Source organism: Phalaenopsis equestris, unplaced genomic scaffold (genome assembly GCF_001263595.1).
Source record: "Phalaenopsis equestris unplaced genomic scaffold, ASM126359v1 Scaffold000002, whole genome shotgun sequence".
In the NCBI taxonomy this organism is placed as follows: domain Eukaryota; kingdom Viridiplantae; phylum Streptophyta; class Magnoliopsida; order Asparagales; family Orchidaceae; genus Phalaenopsis; species Phalaenopsis equestris.
Window position 1 is genome coordinate 10,497,572 of NW_018164444.1, and position 18,471 is coordinate 10,516,042.

Below are 18,471 nucleotides of genomic sequence, written 5' to 3' on the forward strand. Positions count from 1 at the left end.
TATATATATATATATATATATATATATATATACACACACACGAAGATTAGGTGTTACATATGTGATTGGGTAAGAATCAAATATTATGTTTCTAGATATTTAAAGTTTAGATTTAAGACATAGATATATAAGAATTGCATGCTAATATTTTTCTTATATGCATAGTATGTTAGTCTTCAAAACGGCTAAAAATCCTACAATAATTGCAATTTTACAGGAAATTTGATATACAGTTATTTTTTTTCAGGCTAGGTTCCACATGGACGGGCCAGGTTTGGCTACTTTGGGCTTTGTCTAAGTCAATGCGGGCTCGCAACGGGCTGGGCCGACCAAATTTCTATTTTTTATAGCCAACCCACCCACGTCCCGCGGGTTTTTGGCGAGCCCGTTGGCCTACCCGCCCAATGCCCAGATCTAATTTATAGGTATAAAACTGTTTCAAACTTATTCAACAAAGACATCAACATTGATATATACCATCTTTAGATGCCAACAAACTCTAAAAATGGATATGATTCTAATTTTTTTCTGGAAGCACAACAAATTTTCGTTTCTTCCATTTTTCTCTTTCCTTTTTCAAGCCTTTTATCATGGTTAGCTGAAATTTATGCTTTGGAAAGAGAATTGAAACCCCTTTCTCCTTCCATGACTCTAAATAATGATATAATTTTGCGCTCTCTTCTTTATCTTCTTACTTTTTCTTAGATATTTATTTTAAGTTTTCTTGCATTTGATATTGTATATCATGTGATATTTTTTTTGCAGGCAACAAAATTACCCTTTATCTAACAAGATAGTTCATTTGCATTCCATCACGAACTTAAAATTTGCAGAAGTGATTCTATGCTATATCCACATTTTGACACACTATTTTTCAAAATAATATATAAACTTTTACAATGTTATATTCTAATATAAATAATGTATTGATCATTAATACAGTAATAGGCAATTTGCAAATTTATAATAAATTACATCATGAATTTTCAAATATCTTGAATATATCTTGATCAGAGAATCAATATTTTAAAAATTGGTGATTAGTAGTGTTGATTTAAACATTTGTTTATAGAATTAAAAATATACTTATTATATATGACTCATAATATAGCGAATATCTTGAAAACCATAAAATGAGACTCATATTAATTGATGCTGCAAATTGTTATTCAATAAAGTTAGCATTTGAAAATGAGTAAATTCTATAATACTTAAAATATATTTAATGAAATTAAAAAATAAAATATTGAATAAAATTAATATTTGGTCTACATGTATAATATATATTTACTTTTAAGTTTTATAATATTTACGATATATGATTAATTACAAAAATTAAAAAACCTAGGCCATAGGATGAGAAAGGCATTGCACCTCAGTGTAATCGGCCAATTCTAGCAATTAGAAACCGGTTTGTCAATCAAGCTGCTGGTTCAAAGTTGTTCCAAGCGGTTCAATATAGAAACAAAATTTTCTTAGGTTTTAGATCTGACTAATGAGCGGTTCCCAGCTGAACCGGGTGGCTAGTAGTGATTTTTTTTTGAAACATTGGTTGTGGTTTTATCGGCTTGCATTTGTATATGTAGTTGTAACTAGATTATGATCTTTTAGTGATCAGCTATGTTGCTTTTAATTCATGTTGCCTACTTAGTGGCTAAAGTGCTCAAGTGACTTAATAAGCATCTTTGTGGTTCCTTTAGCTATTTTAGGGGCCCATTATTGCTTCATGCATTTCTTTCCACCCATGAAAAAGTCTTGGGCAGTGCTACGGGGAAATGTGTATTTTTTTGTAAGTATTTGTGGTTCTATTAGCCATTACCGTTACTAGATTTATATAACTTTGTGGATTTGAAATGATCTAACTTTGTGAAAGACGACTTTAGGGATTAATGCTTATTAATTTCAAAATTCGAGGCAAATGGGCTTTTGGCTTAATAAAACTTTACAGTTTTCTTTTTGGCTAGTGTGCTTTGTTGTATGTTGATTCCTTTGATTGCGGTGCAAGGGCAAATACCTGTTTTTGGTATGTGTTCTCTCCTTGCACTGATATGAGACCAAGTATTTAGGTGTTTCTGGATCTCTTATCTTGTTCTTTTCTATTTATATTGTGATTATGCTTAAATTTAATCGAATTGATTCCAATGGTTTTAAGATTTCAGTGCTAATTAAAATCTCATTTATTTTTTTGGTAGTTTACATCTATAGAAGATAAGTTGTTATTTTAATTGATCTTTGGAACTAGGATTTTCTATTTCGATTTGAGTGCTTCATATATTGCGTCATGTTGTTGCGTTCAATTTAGATCCTAAGATATTGTTGCATCAAATTGATATTAAACTTTAAGGTTTTGTAAATATATCATCTACTGGTGCTTCATCCCAAGGCTGCTTTACAGATGATTAAGGGATGAGATTGGACTATTACAAAATCTATTGGTGGAATTGCTAAACAAGCACATGAATTTGAAGTTGAAGCTAATTAATGGCGAACCCATTCACTTGAATGTTTACAAAAGTAGGAGACGGAAATCATTGTGGAAGGAGTAATCAAGCTTGACAGGACATAGTGTATGGTAATGAAGCCTATGAAAATCATAAAAGTCAAAATTTTGATGTACATTCTAATTGTTTAAAAAGTTTAAAATTGAAGCATCTGTATGTAATAAAAAGATATGTTGTAAGATTTTCATACTGATTAATGAATATGAATAATTTTTTAAATGAAAAATAATATCTATTGAGTGTCAAGTCAGATTTGCAAAATTGAAATTAATTGGACAAGTTAGAATATACTGATTAGTTGTGACAAAATCGAGGGACATGTTAGGAAGTGAACCTGCAACTATTTTGGTTGAAATGAATGACTGTGTATTTGTGATTTTGATGTCATGATTGATTGCTTGGTATGATTTAAAACAAGATACAAAAAACTATAATTGAGTAAATAAATAAATCAAAATGTTCGGAAATCATGGAGAATCATAAAATCACACTTTTTAAGTTTAGATTTGGTTTGACCTTTGTTATCAAGAGACATGAAGCCACATCATATTTTATTGCTTGAGCATATTTTCCAACTTGCAGTAGTCTTTTGAATACATGTTAAATTAAGAGTTGCAACATGTACTAGTATTATATATTTTTTTTTCTAAAATATCTAAATTCACTGTATTGCATCCACTACATCAGAAGGAAATAAACCTTTGTTAATAAAGATAAATAAAAATTTGTTTCCATTGCATTAATAATTTTTGCTAAAGCTTGTTTCAAATGTTAGCCGGTTATTATGCTAGTGACTGTTTATACAAACTTTTATATTCATGTGGAGGAAGGTGATATAAGTTATTATGCTAGTGACTGTTTATACAAACTTTTATATTCATGTGGAGGAAGGTGACATTGATATTAATTAGGATGATGGGGTACATGAATTTAATGAAAATATTAGTAGATTAGTAACTTAAAGAATAATTTGATTGAGAATTCTTTTAAGTATTATGTTAAGACAGTCCTAAAAAAATTTGAAATTTCTTGAATATGAACCACTATTTTTCAAGTTTTTTTCAAGATCATGTAAAAGTTTTGCAAGTTCATTATATATAGTGGGAGTTGTATGAACATTGTCACTAGTTTTGCTATTAATTGCATGCATTTAAAACCATGGACCTCGTCCGCAACCATATTAGGTTGTGATTCGAAGAGCGGCTGCATGTAGAGAGCTGTGTTGTCAGGATTTTTTGTGGAGTAAGAAACTAAGCACATAGTTTCGTAATAGATGAACTAGGCAAATGCAACGATGAATAAGCTCTTCCTCGTATCTATTTTTTTAGTTTTTAGACTTCACTGTTCTCTCAACTACTATGATTCAAGACAAAATGACAATTACCCCAAATCCCTTTTCCTAATTTTCTTGTATAAAAAAATCATGAATTTAAATATGAAGAAGTTACGAGATATAACACTCACATTGATGCAACAATCACGGATGTTTTTACATGATCAACAAACTCATTGGGGATGAAGTTGGTTTGCTCTTGGTTACCATCTCAGCTTTCAAATTTTCATATTTGTCACATGGCTCTCGAAAATTTTCTGAACCCCCTTCTCAAGATGCTTATTGATGACTATACCACTTGTTAGTAATGCTTCTGGCTCGAGATTCCATCGGTAGCATCATAGATTCTCTTGGGAGTCCTCTTATTAACTTCCACATTATCTCGGCTGGTTCCTACATCATTGAGTCAACTGATCTTCTGATCGTGCAACACCTCTTCAGGGTGTTATTCACTTATTTGAATCAATCTAGAGGGGAGGGAACATTTGAACTCCTCTCTTCTTAGTATACCACTTCGCCTTGGTTGTCATCTATCCCTTCTGGATGATTTGGTAGAGCACTTCGGTGCCTCAATGGGTTCTTGTAGTCCTTTCCTCCATGAGTTGGTCCTTCTTGAGTTGATCCACCCAGCTTTGGAATTGTAGGTTTTCATTTGTGGTCAAGAGATCCAAATGGGGTTGGGCTAATTTGTATTTTGGTTGAGTGTATGAAATCTAGGAGGATGTCTTGTTGGGCTTTTAGGTTGTGATAAGATGGTTAGAATAAAGAGTTGGAGTTGTTAAGTGGCGTTGAGATGTGTAAAGGTGGTGGAAAGGAAAATGGACATTTCGTATACTATTTTGAGAGAGCGTATAGAGAAAGAGAATTCCTTTGCAGGGGTTGATGGATTGAGTGGGTGAGCTCCATAACAATAGGGTGGATATGAATGAAGGAAAAACTGTAAATGAACAAAATAAAATACTAACATCATAGTAGATGAAGTCAACCTCACTAAGAGAAGGGGAACAGATGGGCTATTGAGTCCGCCCAAGGAATTTGCCACAATGCTTTTTGAAAGAAGAAAACTCTTCAAATTTAATTTTAGATTATATATTATGACATTAAATGTCATATATATATGTATGTATGTATGCATATAATTTGATGTGTAGGATATGTGAAATAGCAAAAGACAAAATATTAAAGAGGGTATAGCAGGGGGAGGGCGGGTATTGTTATTGCCAAGTTTTTCTTGCGCATTCACGCCTTGGGAAACCTAAGAACACATTTCGTAACTTTTCTTGCTTTCATCATCATATTAATTTAGTAATAAAATTTTAGCTGGCTTTACTTAGGTGGATTGTAATTCATTACTTACATTATCACCTTTTGAATGGTTACTTTCTAGGCTATTATCCTATTTGCATCATTATATTATAGCAATAAAATCAAAATATAATTCTGCAAAACATTTTTTCGAAGTAACATAAAACTATCTAAAATCCATAAGCCATTCTTCATTTATCCCATTGACCTCAAAGAACTCTTCTAAGAAGAGTTGGAATACAAGGCGGTAAAGGTTCCTGCCTGGTATCTACCAAGGTGGAGTGCCCTGGCATGGAAGTTAATTTCAGAAATTAGTAACAGTTAAATAAGACATGACGCTACTAAATTTTGGCTAGGCTTCTAATTCCACATATAGATGAATTTCTTGAGAATTAAAATATCAAATGCGGGAAACTTAAGTGAAATATACCTGGACGGAAATTTAGATAAAATTTAATGAATCCAAAGTTCTAATACACATTATACAGAGGCACTTAGGAAATAAAAATGGTAGAAATATAACCACCATAAATATACTTAGAAGATAATTAATTGATCTTATATAAAAGCCATTAAAACTTATCATCATCAATGTTAAAGGATTTGAACAGATGTACTGAAAGATCAAACAAACTGTGAATATATACTAATGTCTGCACATACGTAGTATGGAGCATGTCAAATGGAAAATTAAAATTATCAGATACCGCAGAAGGTACGTGTTCCACTACTTGATAAGGCCATTCTTCAGAGTAAGCTTGCTAGAAGGAACAAAAGGTTTCGTTATTGTCAATAAATTCATTAGATTCCAGTTGATTGTATTACAAAGGAAGAAGACACATCTAAAGCAGGGGGTTGTTAATGATCATCAATAGTAGTCACTAAGGGGGATTGGTTTTTCTTCTCATGAAATGAGGCAGAACTATGATCAATTCTAGAGGCTTTAACACATGGATAAATAGTTATGAGAGTTAAAGGGAAAGCATGAAGCTTGTCATTGGAGGAATCTGATACATTCTGAATCTCTGAAGTCATCAGCAAGAACATCATGAACCTGAACTTTACATTGTTTGCACCTATGTCCTTTATTATGAAAATTAAAGTATATATATATATAGAGTAGGTTTCTTACGATGTCTCTTAGGATTGGATGCAATAATAAGAGTAATTGTAGAAAGTGAAGGTCCATTAATTGGTTTAGAAACATATGCATGAGGTGTGTTATAAAAAATTGTTCTTTGTGATGTAAATTGGTCTACAGGCTTGATGAGGGCAAGAGGGATAAGTTTAATTGTGACATAGAGATGAGGTTCAGCAGAGACCCGTGGGGAATCCCGCGGGCTCATCTTTGCGATTCTTGGATTGCAGGATGGGCCTGACTCAAGTCCCACTCGTGAAAACGCTGTTTACGGGATTTTCTGCCCTCATTATCAAATTCAACACAGTACTTTTCCTTTTCTAGCCTTATTTTCTATTCCGTTTCTTTCTAATTAAGCTTATTTTTACAAGGGAGATTATTTATGTGTTTTTTTTTTTGTTTTAGAAGACTTGTTTCGTTTGAGTATTATGGAGATTGTAATATCTGATTTTTTGCTTTAGGATTGTTGTGTCCTCTTCTTTTTGTAAGCGGCGTGTCTGTACCTTACTCAATCATAGGGGACAAACCTCTTCGCTTCATGTACCACACTGTTTCATCGTCGGGCTCGCTGTGTTCAGCCCGCATAGCCGGCTAACCCTAGAAATTTGCTGTCCAACCACAAATTTTATTGTTTATCCTCCTCCAATTGTTGTTGGCCTCACATACTATCATTCCTTAGCTATTCCACTTCCACCTCCTTGCTAAATCTTCTTCTTAAATACCTTCCAGGAATCTTAGAACGATATCACGAGACATTAGAGCGCAACAATCTAGATTTGTAGGGTTTTATCTTTTTTGCCCCATACCCAAAATTCAAAAAAAAAAAAAAGAAATCTTCACTATACCTAAACAATTCCTAGCCACAATTATAAATTTTCAAAATTCAACCTTTCATACCTCCAAAAATTTATCTCTACACATACCACCAAAATTCTAAATTTTGACAAACCTTTTCTCTACAACCCTACAACAATTGAAATTGTGATTAAATGACACAATGCCGCATAAGAGAAACACTCAAAGTGGTGTCCAAAAACTTACCACAGAGGATGTACAACGGGAAATCCTCAACCAACAACTGCATTAGAGGCTTGTCATCTTTTAGAGGAGATAACTCGAAGATGTCGCACATAGCCACTATAGTGACTTGCCAGATCGAGGGAGGAAGTGAATTCTTTTTTTTCATCAGGAAGTTTTTAGTGATGAAGAATTAATACCCTAGTGATTTGACATGGAAGATCAGTGAAGATGTCAAGATTTTGTAGTGATGATTGATTTGCTAGATTTTGATGGTCACATAGATTCAGATGAATTTAGCCACCTGTCGCCGTTATTTATTTTTTTTGAAAAGAAAGGAATGATTTTTGTAAATATGAAAATAGTTTTGATGTAAATATGATTTTTGAAAGTGACTTTTTAATTTAAAAATAGATGAGACCAAACGAGTCTCACATTTTGGATAACTTGGATGACTAAGCATGATATCACAAGTAATACACTTATTCCGAAGAATAAAAATATCACTTGTAGTAGGCTCAATCACCCAAACAAAGAATTTGTGACATCCGTTTGGTCTGCGAAATATTTTATGAAGTCAAGAAGTTCCCCTATCTATTATAAAAATTAGATAGAGTTTATTTTACTTGGGTTCCAAATTCTCTATAGAGGCAAACCCCTATAGTTAATTACATCTTAAATGACCGGGGTCACTTAAGAAGACTCTCGATTAAGATAAGTGATTTTACTTTTAAGATTTCAAATTTTAAGTTTTCACGATTGGATATGGGAAAATCAAATGAGAGTGGCTCAAACAGGAATAATTATTTTAAGGAATCCAAAGGAATGAAAAGTAGGGGATATCACAGATCTAGGGGAAAATCATGGTGATTTCCCAACTATCCTATTGTTTGGCTTTATGTTTTTGAAATGATGTTAGTCAATATTTAATCCTACAATTTTTTAGAATTTAGGACTTACATTTGCACAATATCTGATCGTGCAGATGACCTAGAAAGATAGGAGAATTTACATCATATTGCATGGTAACCTTGTAATCCTAAAAGTGTTAGGACTTATAATTGCACAACAGAGTTGTGCAAAAGCTTAAATATAATATATGAGAATTTACGCTGCGCTAGGCAAACAATCTCAAAATCCTATGGGTTGTTAATTAAACTAAGAAAAGTGATTAGTGATATAAATTTATTTTGATATTGCAGATTCATCTTGAAGTGGTTCCTCCGTATGTTCTCGTCATGCTGGCCACGGTGTTCGCTCTAAGCTCCCCTTCGTAGCACCTTCGGGTTTGATATTAATTTTAAAGGGGTACATGTGATCATTAGGTTTTCCTACACTACAGTATAGTGTGTAACAGAACAATAATATAAAAGAAAAGAATAATAGAATGTACAGTAAAGAAGAAGAACATTATAGCATGTTGTGAAGTGAAATATTGTAATGTAAATCAAACCTGTTTATTTGGGAGGCCTGATGCCTTTAAGCAAGCTATTATACACTGTATAAAGAAAAGAAACATTGCTTGGAAAACTCGAGAAAATTAACAAATGACTTACTACAGAAAACTCGGGAAAATCGACAAATGATAATTCCAAGAAAATTAATAAAACCTCGGGAAGATCCCGGAGAAGGGATCACGAGTGCTTTGCCCAAAAATTCCAATAAAACATACGAAAAATCCGAAAAGAGGGGACCGCAAGCACTCGGGTCGGGGCTAGACTCAAATAATATATATTTGTACTCGAGCGACATCGAATGCTACTATCGATCACCCAGATGTATAGAGCTCGCCACTCAACTAGAAGGGTGTCCTACTAAATCTAACTTAGGAGGGTATTTCTTGGCCCGATACTGGTAATCAATATCAAGTTGTAATATATTTAAAATTTATATTTTTAGCATGCATATGAGTTTCAAGCATACAAAATGAAGTTATATCAATTTTGTAGTAAAATATTTTTTATAAAAACATTGTATCTGTTCTTATCAGTTTTTTTTTTAAATTACGATTGTCCACGAGTCGATTACGCCGTCGGGCGTAGGACCGCCAACAACCTAAGAAGGAACGGGGCCCCCCCCTGGCTTGTGTGTGTCGGTGAATGATACCGTCGTCCTATAATTTATCAGATCCCAGTGTTGGGTTCTGATGTTGTAGGATGAAATATCATTCTGCTCTACAACCGACATGCCTTTGTCATAATCGCTCTAAGCCCCAAAAACAAAATCGACCTACTTACGACCTTGCTTGATGGTTTCATATATAGCAAAATGTCATATATGTACACTTATGTGTCAGCATAAGCACCAAAAATCAAACCAATAAGTAAGGAAAATAAAAATAAAATGGGGGTGAGAGAGAGGAGAAACTGATCCACCCAAAAGATCAAAAAGGCAAAGGGTGAATCAGGCCTCAAAATTTATGACAAAAAAACCTGAAAAAGAGGGTCCAAGGTCCTTGAATCAATCCAAGGAGGATATTGTTTTCTCAAATTTCATAAATGGATCAACTCAAAAAGGGTATTCCTTCTAAATTTTGTTTCAAACAGGTCGAAACGGGCCCAAAACTAATGTGACAATTGTATTCACGGCTCCAACACCTATATGTACTCACACACTCTAGCCTGAACCGAAATGTGACATTTATGTTATCCAAATTTAATGTTGAATCTCCAAACATTTTTTAAATGACAATTTTATAAGCTTTCAAACCCTTCATGAATCTGTTTCATTTCAACTTTATGATTTCCCAAAATAAAACTATAAAAGCCTTTCATATTTCACAAAATAAAGGAGAATAATCCATAAGGGGGGCAACCTTCTAGCCTTTCAGAAAATAAAGCCAAAATCAAAATCATTTAATTCCAACCTTCATTAAAAGAAACCTTTTATATCATATAAACATGAAATTATCCAGATAAAATCATATAAATGCTCATAATCAGGGGCAATAGAGAGGGACAACCACCGGTCCAACTTATCTCACGAAGAGATCATAGGGTAAGGCTCACGGGTAGGTGCAGCAAGAGGAAGACCACCACACATTTAAGCTCATAGGTAGGGCCAAGAAAGTGAAAGCCACCACAAAATAAGCCCACGGGTAAGGGCAACAAGAGGAAGACCACAAAGGCAGTAAACACAAGGTAAGGTTCACGGCCAATGGAACAGGAAGGAGATCACCACCATTTAAGCTCATGGGTAGGGACGGCAAAAGGAAGGCCACCACAACATTATTATTATGCCCTGTAGGATGGGTAGGGACGGCAAAAGGAAGGCCACCACAACATTATTATTATGCCCTTTTGATACACATAAACCATCCAGACCGAAGCCATTTTCATCAAGTAAGACATAATAATGAATTGATCAACTTATTTCAAATATCCCCATATAGAATTTAGATATAGAAATTATTAATTTTGGGATGACAAACTTGATTACCAATAAAAATCTCAGGAGGAACCTTATATTAGGAGCTTCCAACCAAACCGAGCCCAACAGGGGGCAGACAGGGAACCGCAATAGGCACACCCGAGCCCAGCAAGGTGGGACAAGAAAAGAGAAGGAATAAAACATAGTTTCAGTCCAACTAAACTCAGTAAAAGAGAGAGAGCCAACGGATAAGCTTTTGAACCAAACTAAATCCTTGTCTCAAATCCAACTAAACCCAATATAAAGGCTAAAGAAAAGAATACAGTTTAAGCCAAAACCGCACCCACAAAATGTGAAAACAGATCAACATTTTTAGTATGAGTTCAACTCAAAAGAGTTAAAACCGAAACTAGCACAGAGACAAACTGAGCCCAACATAGGGGCAACAGAAAGAATTATGACAAATAAACTGAGCTCAGCAAAGGGAGCATACCGAACCAAATCTCATGCAAAATCGGTCCCCAAAACCTCAGGACAAACTGAGCCCACCAAATGGGCAAAAATAGTACAAAACTTTCAGCCAAAATCCAGCCCAGAAGTAGTTAAAACCGTGCCCAATACATGGTCAGAGAAGAATTTCCATATAATTCCCTTCTAACAGAGCCAAAAACCGAACCATCACATGTGCAAACCGAACCCAACATAAGGGCATCAAAACAGAAAAGAATATTTCCAGCAAAGATCCAACTCCAAAGAGCTAAAACCGAACACATTCATATGGACCCATCCATATGGGGAAAACACATATGGGGAAAACATGACAGAATTTTTCAGCTAACATTTAATCCAAAGGAAGCTAAATTCGAGCCCACCAAATGGGCCAAAACAGAGCCACTAAGAATCAAATTCCACAAAACATTAAGACCCAAAATTTGCATCCAGTATATATACTTCGAACAGGGACAGACAACAAGAAATAGAGAAACATAAGTAGCTTCTTAAAACCAACATCCCAAAGCATCGAAACAAATTCCAGCATGTATTTGAGCAGGGGTGATAATAATAAAAAGCTTAATAATCAAGTCTCGAACCAACATTTCATTTAGCATGTATTTCAAATAGCATTATAGAACAAAACTGAGACATCCAAATAGGTACCTAAAAAAAATAAAATTTCCATCCAACATGCATTTCAAGCAGAAAAAAAGGCAGCCGCATGGATTATGTTCCAACTCATAAATCCTACAACCATTCTCATTCTTATTGCTAAGCTCAAATAAATCTTAAAGCAGCCTTAATTTCCCAATTCAAGGTGCATTAGAAAGAACATGCATTCATGAGTAATTCCAAATGACAGAGATTAGAAATATTGCTCATGTCGCTAGGTAAGAAATCATTAGAACAAAATTGCCAACATATACTCTTATTTATCAAAACCAAGACATGAGAGTAGGGTAATGAGATATCTCCTTTGAATGTTTGCAGAAAGGAGGAAGAAGAATACCTTTTTAATGCAGACTTAAAACAAAGAACTTCAGAATAAATTTAAGAAAAAAAAATGCTTCTTGTAGACACTCCTCTCCCAAAACCTTCAAGAAAGCCACGACCCACGAACACTCCAACACACAAGATCCTCGCCGAGAAGGCAGAGCCTTCCCCTAAGAGCCTTAAACAACAACTAGCAAAACAATCTCAGTCTTCCTTCTTCCTTTCCCATTTTCAACAATCTAAAACAGTACTCTAGGAAGTTTTTTTATAGGCAGAGATGAGAGGGGGAAAACCACCTACTAACCTCACTGGTGGTCGAATCAGGTAAAGGGAGAAGAGAAAATGCATTTAGGGAGGAGGAAATTTAGCCTAAGGCAGAGGAAGAGTCGACCAGATGGAGTTTCACCGTTGGAAAGCCGCTCGGTCGAGCAGAGCTCGAGGAGGCGAGCCGCGTGCGCGAATGGCAGCGGAATGCCTCGTGTGACCGAGGAGATGTGGGAGAGGAAGACGGGCTCGACGACCATGGCCTCGATCGGTCGGCTTGGATGAAGCCGATCGCGTGAGCTAGGGCACGCCCGAGCGGCTCTCGGTCGAGGCAGGAAAAAGAATCATGCGACTGGAGGAAAGCCGCGTGTGGGTAAAATAGGGCTTAGGGATAAAAATTAATATTATAATCAATAATATAAATATAAAAATATTTAATATTTCCAAAATAATATTTGATTTGTATCTTTTATTCGTGCGTCATAACATAATAAAATAGATGTCCTTTTTAGGTAATTTTAACGTTCCGGACACGTAAGCATGGTTCGTTTCATCATCGGAGGTCGTTTTGACGAATTCGTCGATTTACGTGCAATTTGCTTGGTCGGAAATTATTGCAATATGGGTGTCTTTTCTTGCTAAAATTGGTGTCCCGAACGCGCTGACGCGGTCCACTTCGTCATCGGAGGTCGTCCGAAGAAGTTCGCATTTTTACCCCCACTTAAGCTTCACCCATCATTAAGCTCAATTCTAGTCCGATTTCGTGCAACTTAGTGAATTTTGTGTATTTTGTGTGTGTGTGTGTGATGATAAAGTCCTGAAGAGGTTTTCCTAGGGCTTTAGATCTTATTGGGAACTTCTACTTGAGTCTCCACATGATAGTCCTTAACCACTCGACCATACGACGTTGGTTTTGAGATTATCAATGCGAGACATTATAAGAGAAATAAGAAGTGGTTGAAATTTCTAAGGGGATGGATTCCAATACTATTTTTCTAAGATAGTCAATAAGAATACCTAGAGCTAGATCCTAGGATCCTAAGGAAAAGAGTAATGACCTCAAAATGAGGTCAACACCGCCATAATTAAAGAAGAATGCATGTTTATGGTGAAAAAAATTGAAGTGCTTGCGCAATATGAGGGACGAAGCAAAAGCTCTGCTTGGTTTAAGATGAAAAGGGATATGCATCGCAAGTACCTACCAACACATTATAAATATTATATTTTCTTGAGATTTCACCACTTATAGCGGCAAGAACTCTCAGTAGAGCAGTTCATAATCGAGCTCGAGTAGTTTATATTGTAATGTGAGCTAGCATACCAGAGGGAGAACACCATAGCTCGGTATTTGGGAGGATTGAGATCATCTATTGGCACGTGGTCTGATTACAACCCTATTATACATTACAAGATATTCATATCCTAGCTTTAAAGGTGGAGAGACATCACAATAGAATCAATTTTACATCACCTTTTGAACATAGTTCAATCTCAAGATCAAGCAATTAGAGTACACACAGTAGAGCATCTTAGTCTAGTCTATTACTGGAAAAATCAACTCAGAGTGGAGACAAGGTAGAGACCTCTAGTACTCCCAAATCTATCCCAATTAGGAAGCATTTCAAGTGCCACTATTTTGGGTATATTGCATATTATTGTTTAAATAGATATGTGATATCTTTAATTGAATCGGATGTAGTGGAAGACACAGATGATGAAGACCCAGAAGAGGAGAATGAAGAGGATTAACGACAACCAGCCAACGAGGGAGAGTTGCTAGTGTTTCAAGCCGAGCTCATGAAAAATACTCTAGCAAGGCTAACTTTGGATGTCCTAGAAGGTAGCGAGTCTGAGGAGTTGATACCAGAGAAGAGTTAGTTCTTGTCGAAGTAGTTACTAAATATTATGATTGACAGTTTGCCTTATGGAAGACTACCATTAAGAGAGATTCAACATGTCATAGATCCCATTCCATATTTTTTATGGCTAAAATCACTTGCCTATGGGATGCGACCATTCGAGTGTGATAAATTGCAAAAACATGTTACACACTTGATGGTTAGAGGCTTAGTTCGTAATAATACTAGCCTAGATGCAAGTTCAACTTTGATTGTGCTAAATAAGAATGTTTGTTTGTTCTATCATAATAGACCTTGCAAGGACATATGTTATAAAGTTATCTGAAATGGACATGAGTATAGATTTTACAGTGGGTTTGCCTCAGACACATCAAGGTGATGATTTTATTATGGTGGTTGTAGTTCGATTCTAGAAGGTTCCATAGAAGAAGAAGCCTCTTCTAGTTAGGAAGAATGACATAGGAGTTGAAGTTCTGTAGAAAATGCGGAATCTCGTCATTTTGCCAATTTTTGAGATTCTTGAGATTGTGACACGGGCCTCGCACGAGTTTCACCCGTGAAAACCATGTTTATGAATTTTTCTCCCCAAATATCAAATTCAACGTAATCATATTCTTTTCTAGTCATATTTACTATTCCTTTCTTTCTAATTAAGTTTATTTCTAGAGGGGAGACCAATTATGTGTTTTTTATATTTTGAGAAATCTTTTGCTTTGTTTGATTATCATGGAGATTGTAATATCTAATTTCTTTTTTAGAAGTGATGTATCATCTTCCTTTTGCAAGTGGCGTGTCTGTACCTTGCTTGGTAACAGATGATGAACCTCCTAACTACTTATACTGCACTGTTTTGTAGTCCCACTCAATGTAATCAATCGGGGCAGCTGTTGAACCGCACAAATTTACCATCCTGGAGCAGATTTCGTCATTTATCCTCCTTCAAATGCCGTTAACCTCATATACTATGATTCTTAGCTATTCCACAATCATTGTTGCCGGAGGAAACCCAAATCACAATGAGAAACAAATATTATTGTTGAAATTGAAAGGATTACAGACACGACGTTTGAAAACATGAAATAACGACAGAAAAAATCAAGGTCACAAACATAAAGACACAACACGAACTCAAATAAGGGTTACAGTAGTATGTAGATTTGATAGAAGGGCTGCGATAGCTGCTGAGGTTCTTGGGACGGGCTATTGTAGCATTGGGAAGAGTTGGGGACAACTACAACAGGATGGGTGAAGGCCTAGGAGGGTTGCAGCTAGGTTTGGATGGGTTGGAGGGCTTATGACAGGTTCTTAAAGGGTTGGAGGGAGTTTCGCAATGAGGGAAGCAAGTTGTCAGGTGGTAGGACGGGGTGACCAACAACAGGAAGAGGGTTGGAGGGTTGCTGAAAGATAAAACGTCTCATCGTGGTCAAGCTATAGTCGGAGTACCATCCGAACCTTTGGAGACGGTCACCACCTCGAACGAGTTACAGGCGGAATACCTTCTTGTCGTCTGGTACAACCCCCAGAGGGGAAGAACGTCTCAAGGGTAGTAAATAAAATCAACAATCACTAAAACTTCCTTAACAACTCATATATATAAGAGGGATAAAGACTTATATTAGACAATATTTTCAATTAGGAAATAGAATAAAAAGTAAGTCATATAATAGACAAGGATTTATAATAGGGGATTCATGGAAAAGGAAAGAAATATTAGGAGGGGGAAAATGAAAGAAAAGGGAGGAGAAGGACCATCGTTACTGTAGTTGCTGCAGTAACGCGTTTGCAGCATTGTAGTAGCTACAGTGCAACGATCCGGGGAAGCTTCTGCGTCAATCACCTCTCCACTAAATCCGCTTTCTAAATACCTTCTAAGAAATTCAGAATGGTATCAACTTGCATTTTTAGGACTATTACTTAATGGGGTTTTACTTCAATGTCCTGAATTGTCGAAGTTATTGCTATTATTTGCCCTCCTAAGCTCAACACTCTTGGCGGTCCTTCTTTGCACTCCCGCACAATCATATATGCTTGTTGCTAATGCTCTTGCATTTCCTGTCTCAGGATCGCTAACTTCACAAATCATCAGCATTTGACAACTCTTCATCATGCTTACACACGGTAATGTGTGTTTGCAAGTTCATTATTTGCTGCTTGTGGTTGCTTGGTTGACAAATTATGGCTTTGCATGTTTTTTAGGTGAGTCTTGCTGCACTTTCATCTTCTCTATTTGTGGTTAGCAAGCTTCTAGTTCTTCCTTTTTTGACTTGCTCATGTCAACTTCCATTCCTTTGTGGGCCATAGTGGGTGACTGCTTGCTTGTTTGCTTTTCTTCCCCCATCGCTCTCACCTTCAGCATGAGGTGATGGTATTGAAGCAATAACATTCTTAGACTTGGCATTCACTATGGCAGTCTTGCCTCGATCTAACCCTCCGATGATAAAATTTTGTTTGATTTTTGGGGCCTAGGATTACGCATCCTCACTCCGTTTTGCTTTAGATCTCCTCTTTCAACCTTTCCAAACATTCCACTAATTCATCTTTTGGTTGGTTTGTGTGGTCAAGCATCTCCCTAAGTTATAACCACACTTAGGATTGCTCCCTCCTGATGTTTCTCTGTTGCCTTATGGTTCATGTTCTTTTGCTGTGACTGGGATAAAAGTCAAGGTCCTTCGCCTGATTTTGCTCGCTTCTTCTCTCATTCTCAAGACGGACCTTCATCTTCTCCTCATAGGTTCCCTTCTCTTTTCAAATCAACTCTGTACTCATTCTATATGATGATGAGATCTCAAAGTTCTCATTTCTTCTTTGGAGTCCCCAAGTCTACGATTATTATGAGTGATCCCGCTTCTATGGAGTTATAGATTTTGAGATTTTCTTTGATTTTTGGAGTTATGTGAGCCTAACTCTGTTTCAGCTGCGTCTAATGTTAGTATTTCGAGTATAGAGGAGCTGGTGGATAAGTAGTTTTAAATTATATATGCTATGAGAGGAAAGAATAAATAGAAAAATTTATCATCACATTCAGAAATATTCCAGCTTGAAGTTAGCATATTTAAGGACTCCTTAAGGCTTCCCTTTGGCCTTATTGATATAATTTTTTTTCAGCTTTTCTTTTCATTCAACAATACTTTGCTGTTGCTTCTAATATTGCTTTTTTATGCTTTTTAAAAAATTATTGTCTTTATAGGCATTTCTTAGCGATTGACAAATCTTTAGTTTTAACATAGGTAGGAATATATCTTCCTATTATTGCAATCCAATCTGCCATAGCTTGGCCTATTAACATCAGTTTGGCGTATTTAATCCTTTGGTAGTTATCTATTTTATGATAAGAAAAAAAACATTCCATTTGATTCATCTATTCTGAAAAAAAAATGTAGAATGTAGCACACCATTAGAATTAGGTGATTCATTAATCATTTTCTTAATTAAAAGTTTTATGTGTTGGGACTTCTCTAATATATTGATTATATTCTTGTGCACATGTCCAAGTAAGGAAAGTTATCATTGTTTCTGGTGAAAGGTCAAACCGTAGAAGACATAAATATTATTGTTGAATTTGAAAACGGTTACAACAATTCTTCAAAATATAAAATAAACGACAAACAAAGACAGATACACAAGCCAACATCTCAAAGTGTCTCCCAAGAGAGGTGGAGTTTGGCCCAGTGGATCTGGAGGCTTGGGTAAATTAAGTGTAAATGCAGGAGAGGGGTCGGTAGGTGTTGGAAGGTTAACTGGAGGAGGGAGGCAATAGATTAAGGTAGCAGAAAGGTTTGTTGGGCGGCTGAGAGGTAGGTTGGAAGGTAGGATAGTGTTGACCTCATTTTTGTGAGGTCTTCTCTTCTCCTCCTTAGGAGCCTAGGATCTAGCTCTAGGAGTTCCTATTGACCGTCCTAGAAAACTAGAATTGAGACTCACCCTTTTAGAAATTCTAACCACTTCCTATTTTTCTTTGATGTCCTGCATTTATGGCACAAGACCATCGTCTTACGAAAGAGTGGTTATGGGCTATTTTGTGAAGACTCAGGGAAAAAGTTCCCAATAGGACTCCAAGCCTTAGGAAAACATTCGTCATGACTTTTTCGTCACATACACACATCAAATACACAAAATTCACGAAATTGCACGAAATCGGACTTCAATTAAGCCTAAAGGACGGGTGAAAATGCGAACTTCTCCGGATGACCTCCGACG

General features: G+C 35.9%; 1 protein-coding gene across 2 annotated transcripts in view; it reads left to right on the plus strand.

Moving 5' to 3' along the window:
* Positions 1-18,471, plus strand: part of LOC110025300 — a 32,215-nt gene that overhangs the window by 5,552 nt on the left and 8,192 nt on the right. The window contains exon 3 of one of the 2 annotated variants that reach the window (XR_002294110.1): positions 248-425. The exons of the other annotated variant lie outside the window; for it this stretch is intronic. The gene's annotated coding sequence lies outside the window, so the exon portion shown is untranslated. The remainder of the gene's footprint in view (positions 1-247; positions 426-18,471) is intronic. 2 annotated transcript variants of the gene reach the window in all.